At 42.8% G+C, this 18370-nt stretch overlaps 1 long non-coding RNA gene across 1 annotated transcript in view; it reads left to right on the forward strand.

Moving 5' to 3' along the window:
* Positions 1-13510, forward strand: part of LOC144696365 (uncharacterized) — a 51081-nt gene extending 37571 nt beyond the window's left edge. The window contains exon 3 of the long non-coding RNA XR_013580157.1: positions 13423-13510. This is a non-coding gene — a long non-coding RNA (uncharacterized LOC144696365). The remainder of the gene's footprint in view (positions 1-13422) is intronic.
* The last annotated feature ends 4860 nt before the right edge of the window (positions 13511-18370 follow it).

Genomic DNA, 18370 nt, shown 5'->3' on the forward strand with positions numbered 1-18370 from the left:
CTTGGATATGTTTTCACTGGAAAAATGAAGGTTGTGAGGTAATCTGATCACCATATTTGGATTCTAAAAGGACTAGATAATATAGATCATGGCAAACTGTAACACCTTGTCCAGAAGAGTAAGGGATCATGGTCTCCTCTTGAATGTGGCATCTATGGAAAGAAAAGTCAGAATTTTCCAGGCCCTTTGGTGATAGGCTGAGAGGCAGAAGGGCTGGCAAAATGGTGGGGGGAGCATTGGGAAGGGTGCTTTATGATATTTCCAGAAGTGGGGAAGTTGGCAGATTTGACCTCCTGATTGACAACCATTAAACCGCTTAAGTGGCTGATTAAGGCCCAATTTCCCAACTGTTCAGGCATTTTTTTTATTCTTTCATGGATGAAGGTGTCGCTGGCTAGGTCATCATTTATTGCCCATCCCTACTTGCCCTTGAAAAGGTGGTGATGAGCCGCCTTCTTGAGCCGCTGCAGTCCATGTGGTGTAGATATACCCACAGTGCTGTTAGGAAGGGGGTTCCAGGATTTTGACCCAGTGACAGGGAAGGAATGGCAATAGATTTGCAAGTCAAGACAGTGTGTGGCTTGGAGGGGAACTTGCAGATGGTGGTGCTACCATGCATCTGCTGTCCTTGTCCTTTTAAGTGATAAGCTTTGCAGGTTTGGGAGGTGCTGTCAAAGGAGCCTAGGTGAGTTGCTGCAGTGCTTCTTGTAGATAGTACACATTGCTGCCACAGTACATAGACGGTGAAGGAAGTGAATGTTGAAGGTGGTGGATCGAGTGCAATCAAGCAGGTTGCTTTGTCTTGGATGGTGTCAAGCTTCATGAGTGTTGTTGGAGTTGCTCTCATCCAGGCAAGTGGAGATTATTCCATCACATCCTTGACTTGTGCCTTGTAGATGGTGGACAGGCTTTGGGGAGTCAGGAGGTAAGTTGCTCATCATGGATTTCCCAGCCTCTGACCTGCTCTTGTAGCCATAGTTTGTATATGGCTGGTCTAGTTCAGTTTCTGGTCAATGGTAAACCCCAGGATGTTGATAGTGGGGGATTCAGCGGTGGTAATGCCATTGAATGCCTAGGGGAGATGGTTAAATTCTCATTTTTTGGAGATGGTCTCCACTTGTGCCTGGCACTTGTACAGTGCAAATGTTACTTGCTACTTATCAGCCCAAGCCTGGATGTTATGCAAGTCTTGCTGCATATAGGCATACACTGCTTCAGTATCTGAGGAGTTGTAAATAGTGCTGATCATGGTGTAATCATCAGCGAACATCTTCACTTCTGACCTTATGTTGGAGGGAAGTGCATTGATGAAGTAGCTGAAGATGGTTGGGCTTAGAACACTACCCTGAGGAACTCCTGCAGTGATGTCCTGGAACTGAGATGACTGACCTCCAACAACCACAACCATCTTCCTTTGTGCTAGGCATGACTCCAGCCAATGGAGACTTTTCCCCCTGAATCCCATTGACTCCAGTTTTGTTAGGGCTCCTTGATGCCACATTCTGTCAAATGCTGCCTTGATGTCAAGGACAGTCACTCTCACCTCACCCCTTGAGTTCAGCTCTTTCGTCCATGTTTGGACCAAGGCTGTAATGAGGCCTGGAGCTAAATGGCCCTGGCAGAACCCAAACTGAGCACCAGTGAGCAGATCATTGCTGAGCAAGTATCACTTGATTGCACGGTTGAAGACATCTTCCATCACTTTGCTGATAGTCGAGAGTAGGCTGATGAGATGGTAATTGGCTGTGTTGGATTTGTCCTGCTTTTTGTGTACAGGGCATACACGGGCAATTTTCCACATTGCTGGGTAAATGTTTGCAGGTAACCTTAGCCAATGAATCCGCAATATTTGTAAACTTATCCATCTAATAATGTGATATTCAACATTAAAATTGCAGCAGCCTTGGCTGGGTTGATTAAGTTGACTCTAAAAATACAAGGTCAGAGTTGCCTCAATAGCGAGATCCAATAGTGCAAAGTTACGAAGAAGAATTAGATTCACTACTCAATTTAAGCGTAACCCTAAAGTGATGTATGACAAGTCCATACATTAAAGTGCATACCTTTCCTGACACAGACATGAAGGCCCAGTATAAATACTGCATTTGATTGTATGCTCCCTCCACTAAAATTCTATAATATGCTTGGGTCTAAACTACCCACTGTTTGACTTCTGACTTGGGTTTCTGGATTAATGATAGAAGCAGATTTTGACTTTTATGATTAGCGAGTTTGACAAACCTCATGTTCAAAAACATGTTGTGAAGGTCAACACCAAAGAAACAGAAACCTGCTCCTAGGGATATGTCAAGTGATACTGTTTTGAACTGCTGCTTAATATGAAGCTGACAGCACTCTCAGTGCATCTAATTTCAGAAAAGGGCATGTGTGTTTAATGTGAAAATGAATCACAGAGCTGTCCATAGTAAATAATACAAGATCAGTGATTGCAAATAAAACTTCGGCTGATTCTACACCAAGGATTCAAAGCTGATAAATGTGTTTCTTTTTCCCAAACAACCAGGCACTTGTAGAAGTACTTTCCTGCTGAGGACCAGCTTGGCTTTCAACAAATTCATAAATTGCATTTTTAAAAATTAGTCCCATCAAAACAGTGGTCACCTCTTTAATATAATTTAAAATGAATCTCATTGGCAGCCAGGAACACACTGGACCCCAATTCCATGCTGAAGCCTGCATCATTTAAATGCATAATATCACACGCAGTACTGGTCACAGTGATCTGAAATAAATATAATCAACCATATTTAAGGGCTGCCCTGTCAGTTCATCCACTTAAATGACCTGCCTGTCAAGCACACTAACTTTTAAGTCACAATTTAAATTCACACTGGATTCACATTAGGGATTTCCAATTTTATTGCCCTCTATAAACCTTGAAGGAAAAATTATCAGAAGTAATTATTTCCCAATATTCATAGCCATAACGGAAATTTGAAATGTTTATCGAAATACACGTGACAGTGTTCACATATTGAGATTTTCTGATTTTAGCTGAAATCACCACAATATCGACCAAGTGAAGATTAGGTAGTCCCTCAAACTAATGGGAATAGCCACAGCATTGTCAGATATGAAAAATAAAGTTACTGCCAGCTTTCTAGATAGAAGAGGCATTGAAAAGAGACAAATGAAAAACCTCCAAATTTTTAATAGTATTTTTAATTTAGAGAAATGTAGTCTCATTCTTTCAATGCGAGTCATAACGCTCAGTGCTACCTGTGCGGGAGGGGGATGGAGGGAGAGTCGGGGCCAACGCTCTTTCACACATGCGCGCGAAAGCGAGCAGCAATCTCCCTGAGGCGCGGAGCTGCCTTGGGGAGATTGAATGGATAATGAAAAAGTTTAATAAATGATGTCAAAATTTATTTAAACATGTCCCCTCATGTGACAGTGTCACATGAGTTGGGACATGTTTGTAAAGGAGGAAAAATGTATTTATTTTATAAAAGCTTCAGGAAACCTTATCCCGCCCGTGGTTGAGGTTTCCTGAAAAATGCGAAAGCCGCTTGGGCTTTTCGCCTGCCCGCCAACCTTAAGGTTGGACAGGCAGCGTTATTAACTACTTTAATTAATTTCTTAATGGCCTTAATATGCCGTTGACATTTCGGCAGGCGTGCAGCCAACTCTGGCGCACGCCCACCAAACGAAATATCACGATGGCATGCGATAACGTCACGATGCACATCCAATGTCATCCCGCGTCATTTTACGCGTCGGTGTGTCGGGCCCGCCCCCGCACGCCGACCGGAAAATTCAGCCCAAGGGGTTGTTTCAAACCCAAGAGTGACATAAAAGTCTATTTACCTTTGTGGAGCTTGCTTCTTATTATTGTTACAATCCAGTTTTGGACCTGTAACTTTTTGTTTAAAGTATAAATTTGAAATCCCAGTTATCCACTAGGAGAATAGAACCACAAGATTCCATGATTTTAAATAAACAAATTAAACTTCACTGTACAAAGTCAGAAAAGTAAAACAACCTACAATATCTACCTTATACTCTAACATTCAGAATTAACATGAGGCAAATATGAATTAACTGGCAAACTGGTCGAACTCACATACACTGCATATTAAACGGCAGGTGGGACCAAGACAGATTCGATGGATTTCTCAGCAACCCACACAGATGTCAGTGACTACTGCAAGTCACAAAATCTCATTAAAACTCTGCCTCCCTCATGAGGGATTTCAACTCTTCACTTTGAAGATCTAGCCTCTGAATTCCCTCAAAAACCATTCCAATCAGACTGCCTCAATGACTGCTTACCTCCCGATGGTTCAATCAATCTCTCCTCCTGAGACTACGTTCCACAGGATTCATAAAGCTGCACTCCCACCTCTAATTACTGACACCCTTGCAATTCTTTTGTAAAATGCTAGCTTCACTAATCTGGCACTGCCCTGGGTTTCTCTGAACTCCAGTCTCCTGGCTCCACCCAGCTTTAAATGGCTACCAGGGCTTCTCTGAGCCCTGGCTGCCTGGCAGAGAACCGGTGAACTTCCACCACCTACGCAGCTCCCCAGGACTTCTCCTGAGCCTAACTGTAACAAATGGTTCCCAGAGCTTCTTCTTGAGCTGCAAAGCACAGAAGATCCAAACACTAACCTCCTCTCTCAGCAAACACACAAACAAATTGCAACTAGAGGACCTTCTTTACTCCACCCATTTCCATGATGACGTAACCTTTAGGGTTCACTGAATGCTTTTAAACCAATTTGGCTCCAACTCCCAATACAAAACACACATCTGCACTGCATGTTTTTTAAGCGCTGTAGGCATCACGTCTCCAGCTCTCTTAAGCCCACCTGCTGTTTTATGATCTTACCTTTCTAGATGTTAACACCTTAAGTCAATACAGTCCCAACCTTTTAAGTGTAATAGGCTCCAAATTGCTTTAGTTACATTTATCCCATTTTCTACAGCTCACCTTTAATTTTCCCAGAACTAAAAATTGCCTCTAAAATGTTAACATGAATCATAAGATATACAATTAGGTACAGAGGAAATAGGAGCAGGAGGATGGCCATTCGGCCCATTGAGCCTGCTCCGCCATTCAATCAGATTATGACTGATCATCTACGTCTTACACCAATTTTCCCACTATCCCCATATCCCTTGATTTCATTCGTATCCAGAAATCTATTGCTTTCTGTCTTGAACATACTCAATGACTAAACCTTCACAGCTCTCTGGGGAAGAGAATTCCAAAGATTCACCACCCTCTGAGTGAAGACGTTCCTCCTCACCTCAGTCTTAAATGGCCTGCCCCTTATTCCGAGACTGTGTCCCCTGGTATTTCCTCACCAGCCGAGGAAACATCCTATCTGCATCCACCCCGTCACACCCTGTAAGAATTTTGTAAGTTTCATTGTGATCACCTTTCGTTCTTCAATAGGCTAGAGAATACAGGCTCAGTTTCCTCAATCTCTCTTCATAAACCAATCCTGTCATCCCAGGGATTAAATTTGTGAATCTCCGTTGCACTCCCCCTATGGAAAATACTTCCTTCCTCAGATAAGGGGACCAAAACTGTACACAATACTCCAGATGCAGTCTCACAAAGGCTCTATACAATTGCACCAAGACATCTTTACTCCTGCAGTCAAGTCCCCTTTTGATGAAGGTCAACATGCGATTTGCTTTCCTAATGGCTTGCTGCACCTGTATGCTAGCTTTGGTGACTCATGAACAAGGTCCCTTTGGACATCAACACTTACCAGCCTCTCACCATTTAAGAATTGCTCTGATTTTAGAAATATTCTGATTTTTTCTACCAAAGTGGACAACTTCACACTTATTCACATTATATTCCATATGCCATCTGTCACACTACCTTGGACAAACTGAAGAATTGAATGTAGGTGCAAATTCAGATGTTATCGCTCAGAGCTTTAAATACTTTCTTTGTAACCAATTTGTCAGATGCTCTGTTGACTTCATGACAAGCTGCAGAGAATGAGAGAGCACTTGGAACCAAAGTTTATTGCTGCCTCACTAAGGTTGGAGTCTGGAGGTGGGTGACAGCTACCCAGCAGATTTCCTTGTGTACGCCCCATCTACTACTGCTTCCCAGGACTGTCACATGAAAAGTGGTGTTAAAAGTTCTGCGATAGCATCCTCACCTTCCAACCCTTCCCCCATTTACATTCTTGTGTAGGCTTGGTCATCGCCGACACCCATCAGGCTGTAGATTACCCAGTCTTCAGGTTGCTTCAGCTCTTATAAATATCTAGCGTCATCCTTATTGTCCCACTGCAGCATCATGAGAATTTGGAAGCTAGCCCATGGAGGGCTCCCTCGGGGTGATGGGAATGCTGTTGGGACACTTATTCATCTTTGATCACGATTGATGCAAAGAATTACAGAACTGCAAGTTTCATATCAGTTGGGAGAAGTTATTGCAGTCTATCATCAGAGACATTGGCCCAAATTTTAACTCTCCCTGCCCAGCAACAACCAGTGAGGGTGGGGGGCAGGTGTGGGGGGAGTAAAACAAAGCCAGTTTCTTATCATTTCTGATGCTGGTACAATCCCACTTTGTCTTGATCTTAACCTACTCTTTTGAGCAGGAAAGAGGGACACTCACAGGAAAGGAGCAGGGTCCTTCTCTAAATAGGTAGATGTTGAAAAAGCCTTGGCACGTGGCTGCAGCACTTCCTGTAGACAGTACACACTGCATTCAAAGTGCGCCAGTGGTAGGCGGAGTGGAGGATGGGCCACTGAACAAGTGAACTGCTTTGTCCTAGATAATGTTGAGTTTCCTGAGTGTTATTTTAAACTTATTCCTTCATGGAATGTGGGCGTCGCTGGCTGGGCCAGCATTTGTTGCCCACCCTTAATTGCCTTTGAGAAGGTGGTGGTGAGCTGCCTTCTTGAACCGCTGCAGTCCAAGTGGTGTAGGTACACCCACAGTGCTGTTAGGAAGGAGTTCCAGGATTTTGACCCAGCGACCATGAAGGAACGGTGATATAGTTACAAGCAGCATGGTGTATGGAGGGGAACCTGCTTGCAGGTGTTGGTGGTGTTCCCATGCCTCTGCTGCCCTTGTCTTTTGAGGTAGTAGAGGTCACAAGTTTGGAAGATGCTGTCGAAGGAGCCTTAGTGAGTTGCTGCAGTGCTCCTCGTAGATGGTACACATTGCTGCCACTGTGCATTGATGGTGGAGCGAGTGAATGTTGAAGGTGGTGGATGCGGTGCCAATCAAACAGGCTGCTTTGTCCTGGATGGTGTCAAGCTTTTTCCAGTGTTTTTGGAGCTGCACTCATCCAGTCAAGTGGATAGTATTCCATCACACTTCTGACATGTGCCTTGTAGATGGTGGATAGGCTTTGGGGAGTCAGGAAGTAAGTTACTCACTGCAGAATTCCCAGCCTCTGAACCACTCATTGAGCCACAGTATTAAGATGGCTGTTCCAGTTCAGTTTCTAGTCAATGATAACTCCCAGTGTGTGGATAGAGGTGGATGGTAATGCCATTGAATGTCAAGGGGAGATCATTAGATTCTCTTTTATTCGAGATGGTCATTGTCTGGTATTTGTGTGGGGTGAATGTTACTTGCCAGTTATCAGCCCAAACCTAAATGTTATCCAGGTTTTGCAGCATATGGAGAAGGACCTGGTACTGAGGAGTTGTAAATGGTGCTGAAAATTGTGCAATCATCAGCGAACATCCCATTTCTGACCTTATGAAGGAGGGAAGATCATTGATGAAGCAGCTGAAGATGGCTGGGCCTAGGACACTACCCTGAGGAACTCTTTCAGTGATGCCCTGGCACTGAGATGTTTGACCTCCAACAACCACAACCATCTTCCTTTGTGCTAGGTACAACTCCAACCAGTGGAGAGTTTTCCCCTGCTTCTCGTTGACTCTAGTTTTGCTAGGGCTCCTTGATGCCACTCTTGGTTCAATGCTGCCTTGATCTCTTGGGCAGTCACTCTTACTTAACCTCTTGAGTTCAGTTGTTTTGTCCATGTTTGGATAAATGCTGTAATAAGATTCAGAGCTGAGTGGACCTGGTAGAACCCAAACTGAGCGTCAATTTGTAGTTATTCCTGAGCAAATGCTGCTTGATAGTATTGTCGGCAACCCCTTCCTTCACTTTGCTGATGATCGAGAGTAGGCTGGTAGGGCAGTAATTTGCTGAGTTGGGTTTATCCTGCTTTTTGTGGACAAGACATACCTGGGCAATTTTCCACATTGCCAGGTTAAATGCCAGTGTTGTAGCTGTACTGGAACAACTTGATTGGGGGTGTGGCTAGTTCTGGAGCACAAATCTTTAGCATTATTGTTTTACTGTTGTCAATGCCCATAGTCTTTGTAGTGTCTAGTGCTTTCAGTCATTTCTAAACATCATGTGGAGTGAATCCAATTGGCTGAAGACTGGCATCTGTGATGCTGGGGACCTCAGGAGGAGGCTGTGAAGGATCATCCACTTGCAACCTCTGGCTAAAGATGGCTGCAAACACTTCAGCCTTGTCATTTACCTAATATGCTGGGCGCTTATTGAAGATGGGATATTTATGGAGTCACCTACTTCAGTTAGTTGTTTAATTGTCCACCACCATCCATGACTGGATGTTGCAGGACTGGAGAGTTTAGATCTGATCCATTGGTTGTGGAATTGCGTAACTATGTCTATTACATGCTAATTCCACTATCTGGCATGCATGTAGTTCTGTGTTCTAGCTTCACCAGGTTGACGCTTCATTTTTAGGTATGTCTGGTGCTGCTCCTGGTATGCCTTCCTGCATTCTTCACTGAAGCAGGATTGATCCCCCAGCTTGATGGTAATGGTCGAATGGGGAACTTGCCTCATTGCCGGGCCATGTACTGTGAGACAGCTCTTTTTTGATACAAGTCCCCAAATGTTAGCAAGGAGGACTTTGTATGGTCAACAGGACTGGGTTTGCCATTGTCGTTTCCGGTGCCTAGGTCGATCCATCTGGTTTCATTACTTATTGACTTTTCTGAAGCAGTTTGATACAACTGAGTGACTTGCTAGGCCATTTCAGAGAGCATTTATGAGTCAACCATGTTGCTGTGGGCCGGGAGTCACATGTAGGCCAAGCCAGGGTATGGCAGCAGATTTCCCTCCCTAAAGGGGCATTAGTGAACCAGTTGTGTGTTTTTATGACAATTGATAATGGTTTCATGGGGCAGAATTTTCTGCCTGGCGGGCGGGCCCAACCCAACCTCTGGTGGGCGGGGAGCCTATCGTCGCCGGAGAAGCGGGCTGCAACGCCATTTTACGTGGGCGGGCCAATTAAGGCCCACCCAGCGTGACGTCCAGCGGGAAGTGCTATGCGCTTCCTGTGCAGGCAGGGGGGATTCCCCAAAAGCTAGTGTGCGCTCTTTTGCGCATGCGCACGAAATAGCACACATCTCCCTGAGGCGAAGTGCAGCCTCAGGGAGATCACTTCCACTTTGAAAAAGATTAAAAATAGAAAAAAAAAATTCCCGAACATGTTCCCCTCATGTGGCAATGTCACATGAGATGGGAGGGACATGTTCATAATTTACACTATAACTTTATTAAACTTTTTAAAACCCTTCATGAAACCTCATCCCGCCTGTAGATGAGGTTTCATGTTTTTTCTATTTGCCGCCAGGGCTCCTGGCCTGCCCGCCAACCTTAAAGTTGGACGGCGGGTCCTTTAATTGTTTAAATGATCCTGTCAATGGCCTCAATTGGCCTCATCCTACGTCATTTTACGCATCGGCGAGCGGGCCCCGCCCCCTGCTCGCCAACGGCAAAATTCTGCCCATGGTCTCTATTCCTGAGAATATTTTTTTAATTCCAGATTAATTAATTGAATTTTAAGTTTCACCAAATTCCATGGTGAGATTTGAATCTATGTCACCAAAGCATTAGCTTGGGCCTCTGGGTTTTTAGTCCAGTATCATTACCACTACATCACGCCTCCCCTTTTGTTGCAACTGCACCATCCAGACAACTGGAGCGTATTCCATCACACACATGATTAGTGCTTTGTAGGTGGTGAAGACATCTTGAAACCAGAATGTGAGATCTTTGTCTCAAAATACACCGCCTCTGAGCTGTTCTAGCAGCCACGACAATTATGTGGCTGTTCCATTTGAGATCCTGGTCAATGGCAATCCCCAGAACACTTATTGTGGAGAGTTTGTTGGTGGTAATGTCATCGATGTCAGGGGGAGGTAGCTAGATTCTCTCTTGTTGGAGATGGTCACTGCCTAGCACTTGTGTGGTCCAAATGTTGCTTGCCATTCATAAATCCAAGTCCTGTTGCCCAAGCTTTCTTGCATGCAGGCTGGACCTCATTATCGGAGGAATTGCAAATGAAGCTGAACACTGTATAATTATCATTAACAGCTCTACTTCTGACCTTATGATGGAGGAAGGATCATTAATGAAGCAACTGAAGATTGTTGATACCTACATGCTGCCCTGAGGAACTCCTGCAGCAATGACTTCTGCCTGAGATGCTTGGCTTCCAACAACCACCTTTCTTCACGCAAGACATGTCTCTAACCACTGAAGTGTTTACCTCCATATCGCCATTGACTTCAGTTTTACTGGTGTTCCTTGGTGCCACTTGTGATTGAATGTTGCCTTGATGTTAAAGCAGTCATTTTCAACAGACCTCTGGATTACAGCTCTTTTGTCCATTTTTAGACCAAAGATATAATGCTGTTGGGAGCCAAGTTGCTCTTGCAGAACCTAAATGGAGCATCAGTAAGCAGCTTATTAATGACCAAGTGTCACTTGATAGCACTGTCGACAATTCCTTCTATCACCTGCCTGATGATTGAGAGTAGGCTGGTGGGACAGTACATGGCTTGGTTGGCATAGCCTCACCTTTTGTAGACAGGACATGCCTGGGCAATTTTCCACATTGTCGAGTAAATACTAGTGTTTACTAGTACTGGAACAGCTTGGCTAAAGGCATGGCTAATTCTGAAGCACCAGCCTTCTGCACTATAGCTGAGATGCTGCCGTGACCTGTAGCCTCTGCTGTGTCCAGTGCACTCAGCCATTTCTTGAATAACGGAAGAGAGGTTTGAACTAGCTCTAATCCAAATAGCATTACCCTCATATAAAGTGCCTGTACCTAGGAGAGACAAATGACCAAAGAATGGACAAATACCACATATGTGGACAGAGGTTAATCTAACTCATGTCCCAGGAGGCTACAGTGGCAGGCAAGGTAACCAACTCTATTGCATTGACCCAGAGGACAAGGTTACATAAGATTTGAGAATCACTGCTAAAGTTGATCAGCAATAAGCTACTCTAACTAGACTTCTAATATATTTAGTAGACTAGCTGTTAATTTGTAAGTTAGACAAGCAGTCTAGTCATTAACTAACCTTCTTGGCTTTATGCCAATCTTAGACATAGAGCTTAATAACAGTTGACATTGTACCAGATGCAGAGTTATGGGGACATACCTGAACTGCCCTTATGTTTATCCTTTCCTGAAGTTGTACCTTGCATACTTTCAGTGTTTAGTATTAAATGGTGTTACCATGAGGGTTAAAGAAATGTTAGTTCATGGTTATTATGCTTGATTTTTTGATGATTTATAAGAAATGATTACTTAATTAGTCAGTTGGGCATTGGCCCTTTGAATTGATTGATTGTGTAAAAGGTTAACCTAAAACATGTTTAAATGAGAGAGGGATGAAAGAGAACTGAGCCTCCAATTCCCTTCCCTTAAAGTCTGTAATCAGTGTGTTTTTATTGGAAAGGAAGGTATGTGTGTTTCTGAACCCGAGTGTGCTGTCAATTTTTAAATAATCAGCAGCAAGCTTTCATGAGTTTAAATAAAGAGGATTATTTATTCTCACATTAACTACAAATGTCTAACACTATATCAATCACTCAACACAGACACACACACCAGTTAGAGGGGATTGTGCACTTTTACGAGTTGTAAACCAAAGAAAGGCATTGGAGGCAGTTCAAAAGAGATTCACGAGGCTGATTCCTGGGATAAAGGGGTTAACTTAGCAAGAACGGCTAAACAGGTTAGGCCTTTATTCATTAGAGTTTAGAAGAATGAGGGGTGATCTTATTGAAACGTACAAGATTCTGAGGGGAGGCTTGACAGGGTAGATGTTGAGAAGATGTTTCCATTAGTGGGTGAATCTCAAACTAGGGGACATAGTTACAGAAAAAAGGGGATACTCATTTAAAACTGAGATGCAAAGGAATTTCTACTCTCAGAGGGTAGTGAATGTCTGGAATTCTCTACCCCACAGAGTTGTGGAGGCTAGATCACTGAAAGTATTTAAAGAGGAGGTAGATAGGTTTTTGAAATATTGGGGAGTTGGGGGCTATGAGGAGCTGGCACGAAAGAGGTGTTGAGGCCTGGGGCAGATCAACCATGATCTTATTAAATGCATGGCAGGCTTGAAGGGCCGAATGGCCTACTCCTGCTCCTATTTCTTATGTTCTTATATTTATGCATTTGGCTAGACTTAAGAAAAAACATTTGTTGTCAGCTCATTAAAGAGGTGTTTTCACTATGGAAAGTACAGTCTAAGTAGATTCAAATAGCCAGAGTCATATGTAAGAGTTGTTGCAGGATACCCTCAAAGAGATGGACTTTTTCAGTAGGTCTTGAAGTTGGTTACTTGTGGTTCTGTTATCAGGTGGATTTTGAATAGGAACCAGGCTGGGAAATGTTTAAGATATAGTAATCTCCAGGATTAAAAAGGCATAGGTCTACTGCCTTTTCTGCTGATGTCCTGCAGCTGATGTTCCCTGTAGACTGATGAGTTTCTCTCTGGTTCTTCAGATAAATTTTGGAATCTGAAGTTGGTTTTGGTCACATGATCAACTGCTATTATCCACCTAGAATGGATTGGAAGTCTGAAACCATTGCTACACAATAGGAGATAAATGATGGCAATTCACACCTATTTGTGATTAACTAATTTCTGCAGCTCTCTTTTGTTAAGTATAGAGTTTGTCGACAGTGGGTCTAGGTGTCTATAAATTTTGAGTTTTGTGTTAACCACAAACAACAGCAGAGGTAAATCCCACATATGGGTTTTGTCTTGTTATGCTCATTCAAGGGGGAGGCCCCCACCGATGGCTATTCAATCAGGAACTTTCTGGAGAGTTGAGGCCGATGTTGCAAAAGTCACCTGACCTTCAGCAGCCATCTTAGCCATCTGTTAATGCCCTATTTTTTAAAAGGAAGTTAGTTCTTGAAGATTCCAAACTAATTACAGTCCATGATTTAAAGCTATGGAAAGGAGATGCCTCTATGAGCGTGACACTTAGATAGTTATTTGATGAGGATTTAAGGTCAAGGTGTTGAAGAACAGTATTGCATTTAGCTTGCATATCCTGTAAGATTTCTGTGCGTGCTGATCATAATGCACCTTATGCTCTTACATTATTAGCAGCAACAAACCTAATATCCACTGTGATCCTTTGCACACCTGTCGAAATTATTTGGACCCTGGGCAATGCTTGGCTACCGAAAGGAACAAAGCTCTTCAATGTTGCTGAGGAGAAGGAGGGGAGTGATGAAGTGGGGAACCAGAGATGATGTACATGTCATGTTCAAATTCTCTACAATGTTTATTTGATTAACTAAAAGCTATAGTGGGCAATGTATTAAAAATCATCCTAAAAATAGAACATTTATAAATCAGTTGCTATTGAATTTAATTGTTTCCTCAGATTATCATACCTTAGCACCTTTCATCAACAAAAGGCTGCTTCAACAGTTTATCATTGAGCTTCATTACCCAAATTCATAGTTTAAGGCTGACACCATGGCTTTCTAGTTCTTTGTAGGCCCAACAGTTTGAGCATTTTGGTAACCAAACTGACATTAACTTGTTGACTAGCTGTTTGCATCATGCCAATCTACCAACTGGAACTCCCTGAAAATATTCAAGGACAACGCTACTTGGGCTACATTTAAACAAGCATGTCTGGAAGGCAGTAAATTGAACAACTGCACAGACCTTCACAATACAGCTTTCTAGATGCTGCTGCAAAGGAAACAATCTTGCCTGGCAGAGGGAAATACCACACCCTCTCAAATAGCTGGATCATCCTAGATCATCAAAGTAATTATCCACACTGCAAGGAATCCAATCAAATGACAAAATTGTTCATCTTCAGCTGAGATAGTCATCATTCTTTGACTTGTGACTGGGCATCATAGATGTTAAAGTCCACCTTGCTCCTCAACGCAATAGTCTTTAATTTATATGGGAATGCCATGTGCAAATGTGCCCAGTTTTTAATTGGTAGAATTAACACGCAGATGTTTGAAAGTGAAGTCACATTATTTGTAACTTAGTTGAAAACAACACAAATAAGACATTAAAAGTTCTGCGGAAATTGCATTTTGCTTATTCAGAAATGGATTTTCATTCTGGCCCCAAAGAAATGTATCACAACCTGGACATATTTTATTGTAATTATACATCTCAGATGTTTGAGGCTTTAGGGATTAATTTCAGCAATTCTTTTTACAGATCCCTAATTTAACATGTCTCTTACTAAAAGTGCGGTAACCACAGCTCTCTTACTAATTCAAAATGGAAAAATTACTTCCTTCCCACATGGAAAAAGAACTGCATCCTTCTGATTTTCCCTAATTGGACAACTTAGTCCATGCAGACCAAGTAAAAATGCACTAAAATAACCACTGCCACAATTAACAATCAGTAACCTTCTTTGTCACATAATTGGCTCTCATGCAATCTTCATACAGTTAACTCAGGATATGCCAACAATTGATATGAGAGTAAATTTTGTTTTTAGCACACTGATGGGTTGTATAACAGATAGCCAATCTGCAACCACCAGGTTTGTGCCTGCACTGAAAGTGAGAATAACCCTCAAAAGTATTTTTGTAAAATAGACAGACAGAATAGATAGACACACAGAAGTTGAGTCATTGCAGTTCTTATCCCTGATTAGGCTGGTGAACCAGGCTATTGTTCACTGTAGTCATGTCTAATGTTCCCAACACACTACTGGATATATGTATTTCAACAAGTATCCACAACTTCGTACCACTTGTTATCTCTACCATCTATGGCTTTTTGTTGAAACTAGCCAACTTTATCTAAGAATAATGATTTCTCTAACCTGGTTTCCATGGCAGTGAAACCTGAAACAATTTCCAGTAAAAGTGAACTTAAAATACAATGAACTTAAAACACTAACCCAGAGAGGAATGACTATAAATCCTGCAATTCGGGTTCCCAGATTCTCCTACTTTGGAGGCCCTAGCAAGCTAATGGATAGAAGGAGGGCCTGAACTTCCCAAGGATAGAAAGTCCGAAGGCAACACCTCTGTCATTTGAAAGAAGTCAATGCTAGAAGTTTAGCTCCCAGGACATACCTACAATCTTGCAGAATGATCTCACCAGAGTTATCAAGGCAATATTGCCCGCTTACACTCCCTGCTCACACTTAGGCCACCTACAGCCACTCCACTTAGAATAAACACCTCTTTGCTTCTCTTCACTTTCCTACAATCTGCATCACTCTTCACTACACCTCCTTTTAATCACACAAACATCACTATTTCAGCTCTCACTTCTCCACATTTCATACCTTACAGTGCATACCAACTATCCATCATGGTAGGCACATTCTCAAACTGTTTCAAGACCATCATTAACACACTCCCACTTCCTTATGGGGAAGGCTGCCATTGAAGGAATGCTGAATCAGCCTGCACACCCTCACCTAATAGAAGGAAACAAGCTGGTTATGAATAAAGATGTAATGATGGCTGTGGTAATGGCAATGCTGGAGGGGAGGTTGTGCAGCGTTTCTTCACCTTATCCTCTTCATCTCTATCTCACCCTATACACGCGATATGAAAAAGGGCAGATGCATTCAGCAGCCACTTTTCTCTCTTCTAAAATCTAACGCATGTCCTTTCCTTTCATTTTAAGGGGCTGAAAATGTGAATGTACCTCTGCCACTTCAGGAAGAGGGGACTAGCCTTCCTGAAGGCCAACCATCACTTGATCGGAGCGCACTTGACGAATACAAGCGTAGATATCGGCAACACGATTACTTTAGACAGTCGGCTTGAGGATGTGTCTTCACATGGTGAAACACTGAGCAGGGAGTATGCAGGGAGCTAGCACAAGGAGCTGAGATGAAACTCTGTCAGCTTGTTGAAGGGAGAGATCCCAGGCTACCCCTGCTCTAGAAGACGCCAATGCAAATATTGAGAACCCATATTACAAGGGTAACTGATGGGCAACCTGATAGCATACAATGGTTTAGGACATAGAGGAGTCTTATCTCCTAAAGATTCATGCAGAGCATGGGTACTGTTCTCTCCACCATGAACTGATCAGTCAGCACCAATGAACATGCCAGTGGTGTCCACAGTGATAATCCTATGCTAACAGTTCTTACTGCTTCCATAGTAGCTAACATGGTATCCCAGTCTCATTACTCCTGCACTTGCTTATTGAGCAGAATCAAAAAGGCTCTGAGGTGCAGTCCCAAGAGGGGTTGTGACTTCATGGAAGAGGCACTTGCTATTTTCTCTCGGGATTATAGCATGCCTGCTCCCTTGCCACCCATTCACCTATGCTTGTGTTATCACCATATAAGTAGATGTGCCAGACTGCCCAATATATGGCAAAATGCTTCAGCCTGAACTCAAGGCCCAGAGCTGCTAGAGGTCAACCACCACAGCCATTTGAAGAGTCCTCAATGAAAGCTCAGCAGCCTCCCAAGCAGTAGCCATTGTAGCAGCACTAGAGTAAGTAGATGAGCTCAAAAAAGGCAGAAGGGTTATTTTTCATTGTTCCTTTCAAATATTGGCTACAGTTGTTTGATAAATCTGCTTCTTTTAATTCTGGGTTCAGGATTGGTGTTTATATTTGTAGGCAAATGAGGGCAAGACTCATAAAGCTGCGTTGAAGGAAGGTGTTAGTATTGACAGTGGTGATAAGGATTGCAAAATTACTATTGTATTGGGAATGCGAGGAATGGTTCAGGTGAAGTGCTCTTCAATGAACTGCTCTTTGAGAGCTTTTCCAGCCCTGGGCACTGATGGTTGATGCGGCTCCTGCACTCCTCCTCTTGCACCTTTTGCTCCCTGGGTTGTGGGTAAGGGCTGCTTCCTCTTGCTGACAAAGTCATGGAGCATGCATGATGACCACAAGTCTGAATGCCTGCTTAAGGTTATTCTGCAAAGTTCCTCCTCAGCAGTCTGGAAGTATCAAATGAACCTATTAATATGGTACTTGCACTCACAGTCCAACTGAAAATATTAGTTACATCTATCTTCTCCTTATCCTCAGCACTGAAGACTTCAACAAAATGCCTTCAGTCTTCTTTCCCCAATTAAAACAAGTTCAGTCCATGAGATTCTCTAATTAAAATCTGGAACTTTATAATCCCAGTATTACAAGATAAACAAGGATAAAGAAGGCAAGAAAGGCCATTTAAATATCTTGACTCATCCATTCAGAAAGACTATATAATTTTCATATAATCAGGAAAAGCGATGGGGGAGTCAGGAATGCTGGCTGATGAATATGGCTCAGAATATGACTATGTCAGGTTATGACTTGGCCATCTGATTTTAAACTCTCCCGATTTGGGTACTAGTCCTCAGGTATTAGTGACGAGCACTGTTCAGAGTTAAATGAGCTGGAATTTATTTTTTTATTCCTTAATGGGGATTGGGCATCCCTGGCAAGGCTAGCACTTGTTGCCCATCCCTAGCTGACCTTGAACTGAATGGCTTGTTAGGTCATTTCAGAGGGCAGTTAAGAGTCAATCACTTTGCTGTGGGTCTGGCGTCACATGTAGGCCAGATCAGGTAAGGATGGCAGATTTCCTTCCCTAAAGGAAATTATTGAACCAGATGGGTTTTTACAACAATTGATGATGGTTTCATGGTCACCATTACTGAGTCTAGCTTTATATTCCAGATTTATTAATTGAATTTAAATTCCACCAGCTGCCATGGTGGGATTTGAACCCATGTCCCCAGTGATATCAGCACCACACCATCATCTCCCCTTGTCTTGTTCGATTGCCTAGCTCATAGTTAATAGATCCATCTGATATTTCTCTTATGATTCTATCCAGTAGCATTTGTTTTATAACAGAGTAGCTGGCTGGATGATTTTAGAGAACATTGTGAGTCAGTCACGTATTGTGGTACTGGAATTATATTGGCAAAGCCAGGCATGGCTGGCAAGTTCCCTTTCCTGAAGGATAGTAGTGAAACAGCAGCTTTTATTTCTTAGTTTTCCTGTTGCTAGCCCATAAATTAGAAGATTTATTGAATTCAATTAATTACATTTTTGCCGTGGTGATATTTGAACTTATTAACACATC

This window comes from Cetorhinus maximus, chromosome 22 (assembly GCF_964194155.1).
Source record: "Cetorhinus maximus chromosome 22, sCetMax3.hap1.1, whole genome shotgun sequence".
Taxonomy (NCBI): Eukaryota; Metazoa; Chordata; class Chondrichthyes; order Lamniformes; family Cetorhinidae; genus Cetorhinus; species Cetorhinus maximus.